Source organism: Neofelis nebulosa, chromosome 10 (assembly GCF_028018385.1).
Source record: "Neofelis nebulosa isolate mNeoNeb1 chromosome 10, mNeoNeb1.pri, whole genome shotgun sequence".
Classification (NCBI taxonomy): Eukaryota; Metazoa; Chordata; class Mammalia; order Carnivora; family Felidae; genus Neofelis; species Neofelis nebulosa.
The window spans coordinates 10,674,357-10,692,966 of NC_080791.1; the positions used below are offsets into that span (position 1 = coordinate 10,674,357).

The window sequence follows — 18,610 nt, forward strand, 5'->3', positions numbered from 1 at the left end:
TTCCTCATGCACAGGCTGTTCCTGGATGGGGTGGAAGACGACCTGAAGGAGGGATTCTGGTGGCTTTGCCAGATTGGGATTGGCAGTTTTGTTTGAACATTCCCTATTTTAGAGGCCAACTTTCTCCTTGGAGTCCCTCCGTTGTCTCAGCCCCTCCCTCGACTTGTCATTCCTCCTGCAGGGACAGTGGAGACCTGCTTGTCCTTCAGAGCCCAGTTTCTGTGCTTAGATCAGTGACTGATTTCTCCCATCTCCCACTTCCGTCCGTGCTCACCTGAGAATGAAGAGATATATTATGAGTCTTAACAAGAGAGATTGCTCAACAAGGAGCCCGGTGATAAGTGTTGGGTAGCGCAGGGGAGGAGAGAACTGGGACCTGGCCCACAGGAGAGCGTCTCTGCATGCGGTTTGATATGACAGTACAAATCCAGCTTTCAGTCACTCCACATAGGGGACCTGCTTGTCCCTTTGAGGAGCCACCTCCATCAGTGATGCTTCTGCTTTGCTGAGAAGTGAGCCCTGCCCCCTCTGCTGATTTAGTGAAGACAGTGACATCCAGATGCTCAGCCCAGGAGGCCCAGAAGACCCCTGGGTTTGGACGAGGCTCAGCTCCTGACAGTGCCACCGATGTGGGGGCTCAGTGCAGCCCGAGGGCTCGGAAATGAGAAATGCCTCCCTGGGTCAAAAGAAGCGCTTTTGACGTCTCAGCTTTCATCTCCCAGTGCTTCCCCAGCCAGAAGTGACAGGGAGGAATAAAATGCAATTTATTCGCCAGCCCAGGAGGCTCATTTCCAAGCACAATAGCCATGCCAGGCAGCGGGCCTTCCCCAGAAGAGATGAAAGAGAAGAAAGGGAAACCAAAGAAGAAAGAAAAGCGTCTGAAGAGAATCAGGCCATTAGAAGAGGGCCCTACAGGATGACCTGCTGGGCCACAAAGGAAACCGAGGGCTCTGGTTGGTGCCCGAGACACCTCTGCCCAGGCCTGTCTGGAATATGAAAATGGCATCATTGGGGAGAATGGGTGTTGTGTGACATTAGAAATAAGGCAACAGGTAAGAAATAAGGCCAGGGATAGGAATAAGGTCACTGATGAGGCATAAGGCCATGGGCACCGCCTGGAAAGAATCAGGGCAGGCCCAGGGCAAGCCCTCATCCTACCTGAAGCAGTGAGAGAGCTGGGGTCACAGGGATATGGGCAATTTTCCAGAGAAGTCTTATGAGGCTGGGAGTTTCTTCTGGAGCCACTCTCCAGGTTACAGAGAGCAGTTACTTCCCCTCTCTGAGCCTCTGCTCCTTGCAAAAAAGATCAAAGACTACCTGCTTCATCCTATTGGTTAAGGAAATAACACATGTAGAAAACACCAAAGTGGCCCCTGGCATTCAAAGGACATTCAAGACATGTTTTAACTGTTCCCTCTTCCTAGAATACCCTATCTTATCTCGTTCTCATTCTCTGGGCAAACTTGGAATTCATCCTTCCAGTCTCTGTTTTGGCTTCTGTGTGTAGCCTTCCCTAATTTTTATAGACACTCAGGCATGACTTCAGTCATGTTATCACCACGTCTAGTAGAGCATCTATCACACCAAATAGGTGAACACTAGCTACATTCATATCTTGGCCAAACACCGATGCTAAAATCAATCATCATAAAATGACCTTCCAGAATTCAGGAATAAATATGAAATATTATGCCAAATGATTATTATTACAATTGCTTAATTAAAAATGTTAGTGGTTAAATTTTCAGAAGTTTGGTGTTAGATTTGAGAACAATCAGCCCTATGATCCTGTTACAGGCCCTGAACTCTGGTGGATGGATGCTCATTTCCAACAGAGATCAGCGGACCAGGATATTTGGGTTGTGCTTTGGGTTTTTTTCTTTCATATACATATTTTTTATTATGCCTTGACATAAGACAGTTTATCATGGATGTTGCACATGATTTTTGAGGTTTTTCTCTTCACAGAATCCTGAGATTGACATATTACTCTTAATTCAACCTCTCAAATATGAAGAATTTGCAAATAGGAAAGACTCATGATCTAAATGGGATTTACAAATGAAGCAGTAAATACAGACCCTAATGCTTATTTTGTTTAGTGTTATGAATGCTAATACTCCAAACAATTCTTCAAAAGATAGGAATTATGATATCATCTAATCTCTGTCTTCAGTTTATATTACTATTTAAATTTTTACAAATATTTCTATGTTCAAAAAGGATAAAAAATTCTTCCCAAAGTTATTGAGCCAAGACACTTTCTAGTTCCTTTTCATTTAACCCTTTGAAGGCTCTGAATAATGTATTTGCATATAAAAACGAACAACTTTCAAAATGATCATGAATTTTTATGCCATTTCAGTCTTTCGGTGATGAATATAGATTTAATTTTGAACTGATATTGATAGAATTTCAACATATCAAACACAGATTTTTTTCCCACTTTGATCCTCATGTTTCATTACTTCTGTACCCATATTTCAAAGAGAATGTTTAAATAAAGACAAACCTTAGTAGAGTGCTCTATATTATTGATATCACAATGGTGATTTTGTATGTTAGTAATCTATGGGATTAGTTACACAGAAGCCTAAGGATGTCAGAGATGAGTGGACATTGAACTCCCAGACTTGCAGAGGCCTCTCTCTTCCTGCATCAGACATGCAGAGCAGACTGTAGCCAGGGCCCAACCTTGTTGCCTTGGACTGCTCGACAGCATTGCAAGTGCCCCCCTGGCATTGTCTCTGTGGAGGGGGTATCCAGGGACACAGTGCTCTCCCATTCTCCTCATGTCCCCTGTCTTGGACCAAAGCTTCTTGCAAATGCTTGCATACGATCGTTGACCACTGCTCCTCCCCCGACCAGGCTGCAGTGACATTTATGATGTCATTATTAATGTCGAAGGTCTTTATGCTCCCTAATTGCCTGCTTTTTACTCTGTGCTTCCTCCCCCACTTCCTGGAACATACCTTGAATGACAGGAGAACTCAATTTGTAACATCCTGCCTGTATGTTCTGGTTTCACTGCAGCAGAACCACCGCCATCTCGTACCCCTTTGGTTAGCCAGTCAGTATCACTGCTGTTGACAGGGACACGCAGTAACAGGCTGGGAGAACATCAAAACCAAGTACACCAGCACACGCTGCAGGTCATTAGCTGAGGGTGTTTGCGGTGTACTGATCAGCCAAGACCCACAGAAAGTTCTTGAGAAGTTTTCATTGGTTAAGAGCCTATGAGAACTCTTTCAGAATATAAAAGATCTATATATTTAACAGCTGAGTATTGGAATGCTACTATATACACCCACACACACACACACATCTCTAAGGGAGCATTAAACAAGCAATGCATGTCTGGTAATTATCTGTTTGCATATGTCTTTTGTCTCCAACAGACTGGAAACTTTGAGTTAAAGGGCCAAGCCTTTCTTTCTATGCCCAGCTTTTAAAGTAGAAGTGCTATATCACAGCAGCTTAATAAACATGAGATGAGTGATTGAATGCACAAGTGAAGGAATTGTCAAAGGGAACCATAATTCCCCCTCTCCAGCCCCCTAGGCATCTGCTCTCCGTTCTTCCCTGGAGATCCAGCTGCCTGGTCAGTGGAACAGGAGAGCTAAAGACTGCAGGGACCCCAGGGTGGAAAGAGCAGGTGGGACAGAGGAGGAAAGGAATGGGATGCTGATCTTCTCTCACCCAACTCAGAAGGGGGGGAATATGGCAGCAGCCTGTTGCTGGCTGTTTCTGACTCTATTTCAAGTAGCTCAGCCTCAGTCTAGGACTCCCCTCAGCCCCTACATCTCCTTGCCACTGGTTCATACTGAGCCCTGGGCTGGGCTGGGCTCTGAATCCCTGGGGACTGCACAAGGGGCAGGCACCACCATGAGCACTGCAGGTGCGAGAGGCCAGGAGGTACAGCCTCCTCTCAGCTCGTAGTGAGTGGACACAGAGGTGTGAACCATGCTTTCCTCCAACCTCAGCTTCTGCCCGCTCTCTGTTCTCCATCTCTCACCAGACTCTCCTGCACTCTTCTATATTTAACTCTCTAAGGCTCATTAACTACAAAATCCTGAACTTTACCACCAGACCAATTCAGAGGAGTTAGTTTTTGGCTATAGTTATTCTTCCTTTTGAGGATTAATTTCCTTTAACACTTGCCCTATTAATCACTTTAACAATGAAATTAAGATGATTATTTTAATAAGGTAATGGGTGATAAAGAGTGGGAGATACACATTTATTACACAGGAGGCCAGAAGGTCTTGATAAAAGTCAGCCTTGTCAATAATATATTAGGTGGGGATGTGCTTCAGGAGGATCAGGCTGAGGACTGCTCTGTCTCACTGTTTACAGACACCTGTTTCTGTCAGTGTTGCCACGTTTTTGCTTTCAGGCCCCATAAAGTGGCATGCCAGTCACCAAGAGTGACGGGCTGTTATTTTTCCTCTGGAATTCCGGCGGCAGCTCTAGAGGCCACTGCTCAGAGATGCCAGCTCCAGGCCTTTGCCTCTGGAAAATAGCCTTTCTCTCCCACTGCCTTCATTCTCTTCTCTTCAATCCTTTCTTCCATTTCTCCAGCATCCACCTTCCCTGTCTTCCTGCACCTTTCCCTTCCGCTGTCCTCACCCCCATTTAGCCAGAGAGGACCACTGTATGAGTTTGTCTGTCATTGCATAACTCACCCCGTTTTGTTTTTAATCAATGTCAAGATGCTTCTTGAAAGTCTCTGACATCTCCCGCTCATCCTTGTTTATTCTCTTCCTACCGACAAGGGAGATATTGTTCCCACGGAGTCATGGGGTCACTAGGCGCAGGGGGCAAGAGGCATGCTAGGTCATGGCTGGTAGAGCTGGCAGAGAACCCAGGGATCCTGGCCTCCATCGCCTCTTGCCTCAGTCGTGAGTGACAGAAGCTAGGAGCATCTCTCACTTCCTTGCCTCACCCCGCCCTCCAATAGTCAGCCCTCTCAATGGCTGGGATTCATGCAAAAATTCTTGGGAAGAGGAGAGACCCATTCCTTTGGTTTAAAAAGCAGAAGGTGGGTGGTGCACCTGGGTGGCTCAGTCGGTTAAGCGTCTGGCTCTTGATTTCGGCTCAGGTCATGATCTCATGGTTTGTGAGTTTGAACCCCACGTCGAGCTCTGCACTGACAGTGTGGAACCTGCTTAGAATTCTCTCTCCCTCTCTATCTGCCCCTACCCCACTTGCACATGTACTCTCTCACTCTCTCAAAAACTTCAAAACAAAACAAAACAGAAGCAGATCCAACCATTCCACTCCTGGGCTTGTCCTCAAAAGAATTGAAAGCAGGGAACCAAACAGATATTTGCACACCCTTATTGATGGCTGTGCTGTTCACAACTGCCAAAAGGTGGGAACCACACAAGAGTCCATCAGCATGGATAAACAAAGTGTGGTATATGCATTCAATGGAGCATTATTCAGTCATAAAAAGGAATGAAATTGTGATACATGCTATAACATGGGTAAGCCTTGAAGACACTATGCAAAATGAAATAATTCAGACACAAAAAGACCAATGAATTGGCAAATTCATAAAGACAGAATGTAGAATAGAGATTACTAGTGCTGGAAAAAGGGGAGAATGGGAATTACAGCATCATGGCTGCAGAGTTTCTATTTGGGGTGATGAAAAAGTTGTGAAAATGGATGGTTGCAATGGTTGCACAGCATTATGAATGGACTTAATGCCACTGAATTAAATGTACATTTAAAAATTGTTAAAAGTAAAGTTTTATGTTGTTTATTTTGCTACAATTACAAAGTGGAAGAAAAAGCAGAAAAGGAAAGGAAATTAAAACTTGTTTTAAAAAGTAGTTTCTTTTTGATTATGGAGTATACCACATATTCAGGAAAGTATATAAAAGAGATGCTTGCATCTTGATGATTTATCACAAAGCAAACTTTACTGTAACAATTTGCAGGTCAAGATATAGGAGGTCCCCAGCCCCCTAGAATCGCTGAATCCCACCCCCCTCAGTAACTTCTCCCTCTAACCCCCACTTCCAAAAGATAACCAGTATCTTGCCTTTTGTGGTAATCATTCCTTTGTTTTGTTTTAGGGTTTTATGGTCTACACATCCAACTGTAAGTATTATAGTTTATTTTTGCTTATTGTTTTTAACCTTATAGGAACAAAATCTCGTGTGGTTTTGTGTTGTAGTGTCTTATACACTCAACATTTATTCGAGATTGAAACATGCATTTGTGTAAATCTGTAGTTTATTTTCGTTGCTCTACAATATTCCATTGTGTGGATATTATGCTATATATATCTATCTGTGTTACTGTTGACGGGTATGTGGTTGGTGTCCACATCCAAGATATTGTGCCCTGGAACATGACTGCTCCTAAATGAGAAAGAGCTTGGAACTAGGTGGGGAGTTAGTAGGACATGGGCTTTTTGAATTTAGGAGAGGATGCCAAACTGTCTCCCAAAGTGGTTTTGGCAATTTACATGTCTACCAGTAATGAATGAGAGAATTATTTTTAGGGTGTTTGCTTATGGCCCAGGAACTATGGGGGGAAATAAAGGAAAATACCCATAAAGGGAATCAATATAAGGTAGATACTGTCAGTATTGGGCTTACCCAGATGCCCAGGGATCCTTTCTACCATTTACACGCATTCCTCCCCCTGCTCCTGTGACTTTCTGCTTTATTTTTGCCATCCCTGAGTCTCCCTGAGGCAGGCCTTGTGGCTGCATACCCATAGGTGTGGACAGCTGGCAGTGTGTGGCACGTTAGTAGCCCCCACACACTACCTCCTGCCCTTTAGTCTTTGGCTGGGGGTACTTATACTCAGCTTTCTTATCTCTGGTCCTGACAAACTTTGAGGCATCATTTACACCCAGAGATGCTCTCTAGGACCAGGCTAAAGTCACTGTCTAGGGACTCTGCCTGAATTCACACACTTGGTGGCTTTTCTGTCTTTCTTGTCCTGCTTCCCTCACCTCACTTTCTCCTGAGAGCCTTTCCTTAATAAATCACTTGAAAAATAACCCATCTCAGGATCTGCTACTGAGGAACCCAGCCTAAGAAATGCACCCAGACTTATGAAAACCCAAGTGTGTTATCTCTACAAAATTTCCTTTCAGTGAGTCTCTCTTTCCTCCTGTCTATTAAAAAAAAGTTCAGTTACTAATTCCAAAGATTCAAAATTCCATTGTGGTTTAAGATTAGGATGATGGTGTCACCCCAGCCCAAATATGACCACTGAGAGAGAGTAAGTCCAACCAAGATTCCAACTTCTCAGAGAGGCCTCTCAAGCCCCCTCCCCTCCATCCCTGCATACTCATGGAGGCCCCCAGACCTGGGTGTGTACAGGAGCACTTGCACGTGGACTGGGGGATGAGAGGTGTTAAAGCAGATCAGTATTGTAAAGAAACGATGGAAGCACACTCAGGGAAGCTGATGGGAGAAGACTGAGAGTTTAACATGCTAGTGTGTGTGGCAGATGTGAGCTTTTATGCCATAAAGCCAGTCTGTGATGCTGGCTCCAGCTGTTGTGAGGACAATGAGCACTTTCTGGATCCTTTTCCATGGCCTGAATGCCATTTGCATAGCAACTATGTAAATTCTATGGAGAAAGCTCTTTCACACAGCCAGCATCTCATCCTCACAAAACTTCCAAGGTGGTGTGTCTGTGCCTTTCACCCTCATGAGAAAACTAAAATCAGAAAGGTTAAGAGACTATCCAAGGTCGCAAAGCCAGTACATGGAAGAATTGAGTCTGAGATTTAAGCCTCATGATTTTAGGGCCCAGAGGAAAAGAGAAGAGGTGGGAAGAGGTACTCAGGAGAGCAAAAGTTAACATTTATTGAGAGTTTACTATATGATGGACCCTGTGACTGTATGACCCCACTGAGGCCCCATAAGATGGGTGCTGTTATCATATCTGCTTTAGAAACACTGGGTGTAGAAAGGCTTAATCATTTGACTACAGCCACCTGGCTGGCCAGTAGATGAGGAGGGATTCAAACCGAGCTAAATAAGCTGCCCACTGTGAACTAGGACCAGAGAAATTTACAAGACTTGTCTGGGACCCAGAACACAAGATTTGGGAGAGTCCAGGGTTTGGGGCAAAACCAAATGGATACCATGGAATAAATTTCACTGGCTTTGCAGACAGCAATTTCAACCCAAAGCCAAAACTGTTTACGTCAGACTCAGAAAATACCCCTTCACCTCTCCCGACACACACACAAGTGTGTTGTCCTGGGAAACTGAAAGAAATACCCATCTTGAGCCAGAAAAACGTGTACTAGGGGGTGAGTGAAGAGTGGATGTGGCCTCCACTGGGAGTAGGGGAGGGTATAAAAGTTCCCTTTGTCCATTGGGCCTTCTCTGGTGCCAATCTGATGAGGGGATTGGAGCAGAGGCTCCCTACTTGGCCTTTGGGGTTGGGGGGTGGGACCACAGTTTCTCCTCTGGTGTTTGGCCAGAGTGGAGTAGTTATTTTCTAAAAGTTTTCTGTCTTGCTAGACTGTTCTTTTCCTGGTCCTTTGGACAAGGGAGCAGGTCTTTATTGGGGGTATTTTGCCAGTACTCATTGGCATTTCCAGCTTGCTCATGTCTTCAGACCCAAGCCTAGAATGGATGAGGCAAAGGAAGGCCTAGACAACTGTCTCCTGTGTTGTTCCTCAGGTCCCAAGGGCCCTATGTAGTCTGCCTTCTTCTCTCTGCCTTTCAGAGCCTTCTTAGGTTTGTTTTATATACATTGTGCAATTTTTGGTTGTCTTTGATGGACAGAATAGGGAAAAATATGTGTACTCCATCTTCCCAGAAGCAGAAGGCACTACTGTCTTTTAAGGCCACTGGTACTTATACCTAGTTACAGAGCTAACCCATGCGTAAGCCCCGCTCTGGCTTTTTCCTCCTCCTTAGTTGGTCTCATGAGATTCCTCCATAGGGCCACAGGCATGAGATGAAGAAGGAGCTCTGGTGTAAGTAGAGGGTGCCATGGGGGTTTGGGCCACTATTTAGGCGTCTTCCTCATGTCCCCGGCCCTGCTTGCCCCCAGTCCTGGACGAACCAGTTCTGTCTTACAGTGGATTGTTGCTGGGCCTGCCTGTCCTGATGATAGACAAGTTCACAAAGGTGAGTTCCAGCCACCTCACCCCCTGATGTATCTCATGGTTGGGCATTCCATTTGTAAAGACCTCATACCACACACCAGGAAGTATTTTTTCTAAAGGCATGTGCTGCAGAGGGCAGAGTCTTGCTTCAGAAGCACAGGGGCCTGAATTTTGATTCTCCCACTGAGACTTCCAGGAACCCCATGTGGCATCTTTCCCTATGCTGATGCCTCCTGCAAGTTTGCCTGACTGCGTGGTCTAAATGGTTAGGCTGCTTGCCCTGCAGCCCAGACCTGTGCCAGAGCCCTTTTCCTGCTATAGGCCTCACTTGAAGCTGGCAGCCTTTTGTGTCACCTGGTATATGGGCCAGAGCAGTGCCCCTAGGTTTGGACTATGCTGCTTCCAGAACCCAAAGATGCTCACCAGGTGTTTTGCTTCCATTATTACCACACAGTTTTAAGATTCGATCATTTGCCTTTTACTTTGAAGGAGTTATCCATGCACTGCGCGCCTAAAATGTTATGGATTTGGCAGGTCTTCCCAGGGTTTATTGCTCACTCTCCAGGGTCCGTGTGCTGTGCCAAGACCTCCAGGGATTCTTTGGGAAGGGCATGACCTTAGCCAAAGCAGTTCTGTGCTGCTGAGCAGACCCTAAAGTTGCTGACAGCACGGGGGTGATTGCTGGCCATGCCTGCCATACATGGGCCCTAGGTTTGCCTTACGGGGGATTGCAGGTGGCTGAGTGCTGTGTCTATCAACCATGTGTGACTCACTGGTCCTCAGGACAATAATCTCTCACTATGGCATGTTTCCATTTCACTGGTGAGAAAATGGAGGCTTTCGAAGTTAATAAGCAGTAGAGTCAGGCACTGTAGAAACCGCCCAGGACAATCTGTCTCCCATACGTGTTGGCTAAATCGTGGCTCTTTATTATTATCATTTGCTAACTAATTAGATGGCATGATACTCAAATGTGACTGGCTATTCCAGCAGGAAGTCCTGGCTTTGCTCTTAGACAAGGCACTGTAGAATAAAACTGGATCATGGGTAATGGGGAGGTGCTAGCCTGGGGCTGGGAGGCTTGCTGGTACCAGTTGCAGAGCGCTGAGTTCCGCTGGATCAGGGGTCCCATCCCCCAAAGCGAAAGCATAGCCTGTGTCCTTCACTCAGTTCTTGATGTTCATTATCTTTCGAAGGATGAGTTAAGGATCTCTCAGCTCTGGCAGGTGGCAGCCCCGACTTTTAACCCCGGGACCTACAGGGGCTCCTCGCCTGGCCTGGTGCTCTGCCAGGGCCCTTTCTGAAAGTGAGTCTTCTCTGGATGAGGGAAGGTCCCGGTGCACACTCACTCTGCCTTTACGAGTGCCAGGCAGGGATCCAGCACCCAGCAAACCTCCAGACAGGGTGTGTTTGTCTCCAGTGGTGGGAGCCCAGCCATCTCTCCGCTCCTCCCACACACCCACTCCTACTTCCCCTGGCCCTGTGCCCATTCTTGCCCACTCCTCCTCTGTCTCGCACCCAGCGGCAATTCAGAGGCACAGGCTTTTTTTTCTCTTTTTTTATTCATGAAGGAAACAGCCCCCTCCGTCTGCCGCCTCCCGGGTCGATAAGAGAGGGGACGCTCAGCCAGGCCTGGAGTCAGCCAAGGAGATGAGATGTGTCTCTCTGTAACAGCCGTCATGATGTAACTAGGCTAAGCCTGCCCAGACCTCCTCCCCATCAGGAGGGGCAATAGGCGGACGGCTCATCTAGCAAGGACCGCCTTGCTGTCTGGGCCCTGACCTGGCATCCAGGCTGATTTCATTAGCAACAACAACTGCTTATATTTATTGAGAGCTTACTGTTGGTCAGGTATTAAGCAAAGCAGTTTATCAGTGCTGCTTCACATAATCTTCATAACAGTTCAGTGATGTATATACTACCATAGTGTCCATTTTATAGATATGGTCAAATTAATAATGTCAGAGACTTAGTGCATGATTCTAAACTATCGCTATATCCCCACAACCACCCTGTGAGGTTGATACTATGGTAATTTCCAATTCATGGATGAGGGGACTTGGGCATAAAGTTAGTAACTTGCCCAAGGCCACATGCAAGTATCTGGTCTGGAGTTCACCCTCTTTACCACCATGCCGTATTGCTTCTCACTTGTACCCAGTAGCTGAAATTCCTGGTAACTTGTCCAAGTCCGCACCCACCCACTGTCCAAGGGTCAGTGTTTGAACCCTGCTTAGTCTGACTCCACAGCCATTGCTATTACCAGCACACACATTACTACCTCTCCTTTGGATGAGAAATGCTAACTCACAGCCTAGAAATCAAGCCAAGCAGGCCTGAGAAGAAACATGTTACCGTTGGGTCTATCCCAGCACCTGCTGCCCTCCTCACCCCAGGCCCAGTGTGGAGAATAGAACCAAGCAGCCACACAAGCCAACCCAAGTTCACAAGCGCAGCGTTGAAAGGAAATGCCACTACAAGCAGAGGACATTGGAATTAGCATCTAAAATCCCTCCCACGGCCGAGAAACCAACAGTCTGGAATCTTGTGGGAAGGAAGACTGAATTCTCATCCAGGCTCTAATAGGATTGGATAGTACACCTCTGCTGTTTGCCTCAGCCCTGCTTTATTGGTGCTGTTATCTGCACTCTCAGCAGAGAGCACGCCTTTGAAGGCATGTCTGGTTCTGTTCACAGGCACCAAGATAAAGACAGTCTCCCTGCCCTCAGTGGCTGGATGTCACTGTCAGGAACTCTCGAATATAACTCCGGTTACTAAAATAAATGATTAGGGAGCTTTCTCTCTCCTACTCTGAGCGCTCCATTAAGCAAATGAAATAGAAGCATTCGGATACACTCCCTTTTTCTTTTCTCTCCTGTGATTAACTGCATAATAAAAATGATATTACGTGAGCATAAATCTCAAAGAAGCCCATCTAAGTGACAAGGCATGCCAAGGACAATAGCGGACAAAGGTCATATATTTTAGGTGACCTCAGTGTCCTGTCCAATCCGTCCCCTCTTCCTGTTCAGAGCTCCTGTGGGTCTTCTCAGCCACCTCTTTCCCATCCTCCTCTATATTCTCAATCTCCATTCGAGGCATTGATGGGTCGTGTCTCAGAAGAGCCACCTTACCTTCTGACACTGATCTTTTACTGGTTCCCAAGCCAGGCAGTGGTTGTCACCCTGCAGGACATTTTAACAAGGCTCTGCCTGAGACAGCCTTTGTTTAGAAATTACCTTGCGCTCTGATGGTGGAGGAAACATGGCTCAATTTGCCAGGATACCTGCGTATCAGATGTTTTCTTGTCTGCTTCGGGTCTTCCGACTCCTCCATCCTCTGACTTCCGCCAAGCCCTCAGCTCTTGTTAGGGGTTCTCATCGCTTGGTTCTAGCCCCTGGCTTTGTCACATTCTTTCATTCTGGTCTTGCCATCCTGGGTCCTGGCTTCCTGCTTGCTTGGGTCAGTCTCTTATGTCTATCTGACTCTTTAGATCCTAACCCTACCTGGCATGAGGAAAGTGTGTTGAGAGGTACTGTGAGCTCCCAGAATCCTTGGAGCAAAATGCTTCCAACAATAACTCCCTCTTTCTATAAACATAAACCTCAGGCCCACTGCAGAGAATCCTCCCTACACTTTCTTCTTAGTTACTGGAGAAGAAGATGCACGCAGAAACACTTAAACACTTCAACTTACCCACACAGACTTACACGATCATATATACACACATTCATGCACACCCAGAATTACATATATGGATTCACACATGAAAACACATATGTAAACATAACTACATATGTAAATCCACAAAGATTGATGCAAAATACACATACACACACACACACACTTTCATACATACATACACATTAGTAATCAGAACCAAATGAGGACTTGCATCCTATCTTATTTATATGTGTAATTTCTGTGTCTAGCACAGAACCAGGAATAAAGTAAGTGTTCAATGAATCTGTTTTTAGCAAATGAAAAAGAGACACATAGCTGACCTCCTGTGTAATCACGTGAGTAGCTAGAGAAACTCACCCAGTTCTCCAGAGCCTGAGGCAGAATCCCTGGGACCAGGAAATCAAGCTGCTGCCCCACAAAGAACACGAAACTCCAGGTGGGATGTCAGGAAAGTGTCCTGACTGGCTTTTTCCCTGACCCTGTTGAGGTCCTGGTCTGGGTGGAGCCCAGTGTTCCTCCACACCTTGGCTGGCAGAGGAGTGTCTGCCCATGAAGGCCCCGCCACTGCTGGCATCCCTGCTCCTTCACCCTCTGCAGCACCCATCCCCAAATGCTCATACTGCAGGGAGTCCTGTTCTGATATTTGCCCAGAGCATTTCCTGTTTTTCTTTATTTCTCCAACTCTGTGACAGATTTCTCTGGAGCCATGTCATGCTCACCAGGCTACCCTCCGCCTCCCCGCAATATGTCGCCTGCACAGAGCTGGGGGGGCTTCCTCCCCACCAAGACATGCTGCCTCCCAGCCTCGCTAGTCACCAGGCTGTGAGTCACCAGAAAGAGAAGGAACCTCCACTGCCTCATCCCTCTCCTCACACTTGAGCACACGCCTCCTCACGCTCCCAGCATCGTGACCTCCGCTCACTCTGGAGGTACACGGCCAAGTGATGTCGGTCATGTGTCAGCTTAGGCAGGATGGCTCATGCCACCTCGTTTAACCTCACAGAAGACCTCTGTGACAAGAATTTTAGTCCCCATTTTACAGATGCCAAAACCAGGCTTTGGAAAGCCCAAGTTCATGTGGCTAATAAGAGGCAACATTCTAACATACATCTGTCTGGCTCCTTGCATTCTGTCAGGCTGAACCATGGTTTCTCCTAGGGAGTGGTGTTTGGATCTGCCTAAATTATTAGCCATGAAACACAGGCACTAATTCAGCATGAGGCCAAGTTGAGCCTCAGTTTCTTCATTAGGGAGGCTGGGCTCTTAGGTTCCTGACTGCCCTCCCAGGCCTGTTATAAGCAGGGCCAGCTTATTCAGTTGTGCAGTTTGTAGCCTGCACAAAGGGGCCCAGGCAGTGGGTGAGGAGCTCCAGTCCAGACTGCTCTGGCCAGACTCTGCGTTGGCCCCGAGGGGGTGTCTCATTCTAAGGCACACAGAAGCTCAGTAGAGGCTGGGATGTTCCAGTTTTTAGAAACAAGGAGAGTTAAGATGCCTTGAAAAGCTTGCAGGGAGAAAAGTCTGACTGCATGCAGTCAAAGCTGCCTGAGGCTCCAAGCAGCCAGCAGAGGCCCCAGTGTTTCTAGTTGGGCTCCTGCTCCTAGCCAGGTGCACCTGATCTGAATGCAAGAAACTGCAGGAAAAACAGGAGTCATCAGGGGCTGGCTCATTGCTGTGTTGCATATTGAATGACGAACTTAGGGATGGGGACAAGGAAGGAAGGTGTTGGCTAACATGTTATTTGGAAGACTGCATTTCAATAATTGTTTTTTTTTAATGTTTATTTATTTATTTAGAGAGAGAAGGAGGGAGGAAGGGATGGGAAGGGGCAGAGAGAGAGAGGAAGAGAAATAATCCTATGCAGGCTCCACACTCAGCACAAAGCCCCAACACAGGGCTTGATCTCATGACCATGAGATTATGACCTGAGCTAAAATCAAGAGTCAGACCCTTAACTGACTGAGCTACCCAGGTGCCCCTCAATAATTGTTTTAATAAGCCATTTATTATTAAGAATCTGACCTGCCAGGTAGGGGTGTCAGAAGTGTGATGTTCAGGCATAAATACCTTTCTGGGCCAACCCAGGGAGCAGAACTGTGGTGGAGGTGACAGGCAGCAGTCTGAAGTGAACTTGGTTTTCTGGGTACAGTGGACTCACCTGCATCTTTCTTCAGTTTCACCAACATATCCATCACCACTCACTCCCTATGGTCCAGCCATGTTGGCTTTTCAGGTCCTCTGTCTCCCCTTCCACCTACTCTGGCTGACTCTTACTTAGCCTTTATTATCTTTAACCCCTAAATTAATGCAAGCACCCCACCCCATTATACATGTGCAGGAAACCTGTACTTCTTCACTGCATGACCAGGGTCAAAAATGTCTTAGCAGCTGACAGCACTATGCCTCTTAGGTGGCAAGTCCTCTGCTTAGGGAAACACTTAATGATGAGCTTCAGGCAAAAGGTGAGGACCTCTGGTCATTGACAGGAGCCTATGCAACAGAAAGGAGCAAAACTGTTCGGTGAGAGATGAGAAAAAATTGTATTTCTCTAAGAGTAGAAGAGAATATGGGGAGGAGTCAGCCAGATGCTATGAGGCTGGGGCTGACTTTGAGTAGGATATGGGGTAGGGTGGTAAGTGACAGTTGCCAGGGCTAGAGGACATGTTAAAAAAGGGGATGCTTGATATAGGATATGAACCTGTTTGGAATGCTATGATTTAAACCCCTAGTCTGATACCTCCTTCCCGTAAAAGTTTGTAGGTAAGTCTAAAAACCCACAAGTTACTTTGTATAATTTTCTTTTTTTGTTCAGTTTTATTGGGGTATAAGAGACAAATTGGTAAGATCTTTAAAGTGTACAATATAACAATTTGATATACATAAACCTTATGAAAAGATTTCCCCCATTGAGTTAATTAACACATCCATTATCTCACATATTTACCTTTTGGGGGGCAAGGGTAAGAATGTTTAAATTCCACTTTCTTATAAAATTTCAGTTATGCAATACAATGTTACCATCTGTAGCTACTATGTTATACACCAGATCCTCAGAATTTATTCATCTTTAAAAAAATTTTTTTTCAACGTTTATTTATTTTTGAGAGAGAGAGTGCAAGTGGGGAAGGGGCAGAGAGAGATGGAGACACAGAATCCAAGGCAGGCTCCAGGCTCTGAGCTGTCAGCACAGAGCCTGACGTGGAGCTCAGAATCACAAACCATGAGATCATGACCTGAGCCGAAGTTGGATGCCTAACGGACTGACCCACCCAGGCGCCCCAGAACTTATTCATCTTAGAACTGAAAGTTTGTATCCTTTTATCAACCATTCCCTGTTTCTTCCACTTCCCAATCCTCAAAACCATCCTCCTACTCTGTTTTTATGAGTTCAACTTTTTTTTTTTTTTTTTTTAGATTCCACATATAGTAATACCATACACTATTTGTCTTTCCCTGTCTGGTTTTTTTCATTATCATGATATCCTCCAGGTTCATGCATATTGTCACAAAGCCCTGGATTATCTTCCTTTTAAAGGCTGAATAATATTCCATTGCATATGTTTACCACATCCTCATTACCCACTCATCTACCAGCTGACCCAGGTTGTTTCTGATCTTGGCTTTCGTGAATAATGCTGCAGTGAATATGGGAGTAAAGATAGCTCTTTGAGATCTTGTTTTCATTTCCTTTGGCTGTATACCCAGAAGTGGGATTGCTGGATAATATGTGATAGTACTATTTTTAATTTTTTGACGATCCTCCATACTGTTTCTGTTAGTGGCTGCACCCGGGTTCTCTTTTCTCCGTATTCTTGATAACGTTTGTTATCTCTAATATTTTTGATTGTAATAGCCATCTTAACAGGTATGAGGTGATATCTCATGGTGGTCTTGATTTGCATTTCCCTGACAATTAGTCATTTCTAGCACCGTTTCTTGTCCTTTTGGGGCATTTATGTCTTCTTTAGAAAAATATCTTTTCAGATCTTTTTCCCCATTTTAAAATCGGGTTGTGTTTTTACTACTGGCTTGCATGAGTTCTTTATATCTTTTGGATATTAACCCCTCATCATATATACGATATTTTCTCCCATTCCACAGGTTGCCTTTAATTTTGTCGATAGTTTCCTTTGCTGAGTAGGTTTTTAGTTTGATGTAGTCCCACTTGTTTTTTTGCTTCCATTTCCTTTCCTTTGGTGTCAAATGTACAGAAATGTTGTTCAGACTGTTGTTGAAAAGCTTGTCCCCTATGTTTTCTCTGAGGAGTTTTATGGTTTCAGGTCTTTATGTTCAAGTCTTTAATCCATTTTGAGTTGATTTTTTTTTTATTAGTTTCAAGCTTTTATTTAAATTCCAGTTGGTTAACACCGTGTAATACTAGTTTCAGATGTAGAATTTGGTAATTCACCACTAATGTACTACACCCAGTGCTCATCACAACACATTGTTAGTTGATTTTTGTGGATGATAAGATAGGGAGGTGGTTTCCTTCTTTTTCAGAAACTGTTTTCCCAATGCCATTTATTGAAAGATGATCCTTTCCCCGTTATTTTTGGCTCGTTTGTCAAAAATTAATTGACCATAGACAAATAGGTTAATTTCTAGGCTCTCTATTCTGTCTCACTGATATGTATTTGTTTTTTATTCCAATGATATACTGTTTCGGTACTTATAGCTTTGTATTATAATTGTAAATCAGGAAATATGGTGCCTTCAACTTTGTTCTTTCTCAGAATTGCTTTCACTATTCAGAATCTTTGCAGTCTCATACAAATTGTAGGATTTTTTTTTCTATTTCTGTGAAAAGTGCCTTTGGGATCTTTATAGGGATTACACTGAATCTGTAGATTGCTTTGGAGATAGTATGGACATTTTAACAATATTAACTCTTTCAGTTCATGAGCATGGAATGTATCTGTCACTTCATTTGTGCCTTCTTTGATTTCTTTCACCAGTGCCTAATAGTTTCATTTTACGGGCCTTTCACCTCCTTGGTAAATTCATTCCTCAGTATTTTATTTCTTTTGATGCAATTGTAAATGGATTATTTTTAAAATTTCTCCTTCTGATCATTCAACATTAGTATATAGAAATGCAACAGATTTTTGTGTTTTGATTTTGTATCCTACAACTTTACTGGATTCATTTATTCTAGCAGCGTTTTTTTTTTTTTTTTTTTTTTTTTTTTTTCCTCTGGGGGAGTCTTTAGGGTTTTCTATATATACTATCATGTTATCTACAAATAGCGAAAGTTTTACTTCTTCCTTACCAATGTGGATGTCTTTCTTTCTTGTTCTTACTGTTCTGGCTAGCACTTCCAATAATATGTTGAATAAAAGTGGGAGAGTAGGCATACTTGTTTTGTTCCTGATCCTAATGGAAAAGCCTTCAGATTTTTGCTGATGAGTATGATGTTAGCCCTGGGCTTGTCATTTATGACCATTGTTATGTTGAAGTACATTTCCTCTATGCCCAGTTGCTTACAGTGTCTATCACAAAAGGGTGTTCAATTTTGTCAAATGCTTTTTCCATATATATTGAAACGACCATATGATTTTTATCCTTCATCTTGTTAATGTGGTGTATCACATTGATTGATTTGGGAATGTTGGACCATCCTTGCATCCCTGGAATAAATCCCTCTTGATCATGGTGTCCAATCCTTTCAATGTATTGTTGAATTTGTTTTGCTAATATTTTGTTGAGAATTTTTACATCTGTGTTCATTAGGGATTTTAGCCTGTAATTTTCATAAAGTAAATTGTAGTGTCCCTTATCTGGTTTTGGTATAAAAGTAATGCTGGTCTCATAAAATGATTTGCAAAATAT

General features: G+C 44.5%; 1 long non-coding RNA gene across 2 annotated transcripts in view; it reads left to right on the plus strand.

Annotated features, from left to right (window-relative positions):
- LOC131486802 (uncharacterized) overlaps window positions 1–18,610 on the plus strand; it is a 377,105-nt gene that overhangs the window by 225,560 nt on the left and 132,935 nt on the right. For both annotated transcript variants that reach the window (XR_009249454.1, XR_009249455.1), the window contains exon 3: window positions 6,087–6,111. This is a non-coding gene — a long non-coding RNA (uncharacterized LOC131486802). The remainder of the gene's footprint in view (window positions 1–6,086; window positions 6,112–18,610) is intronic.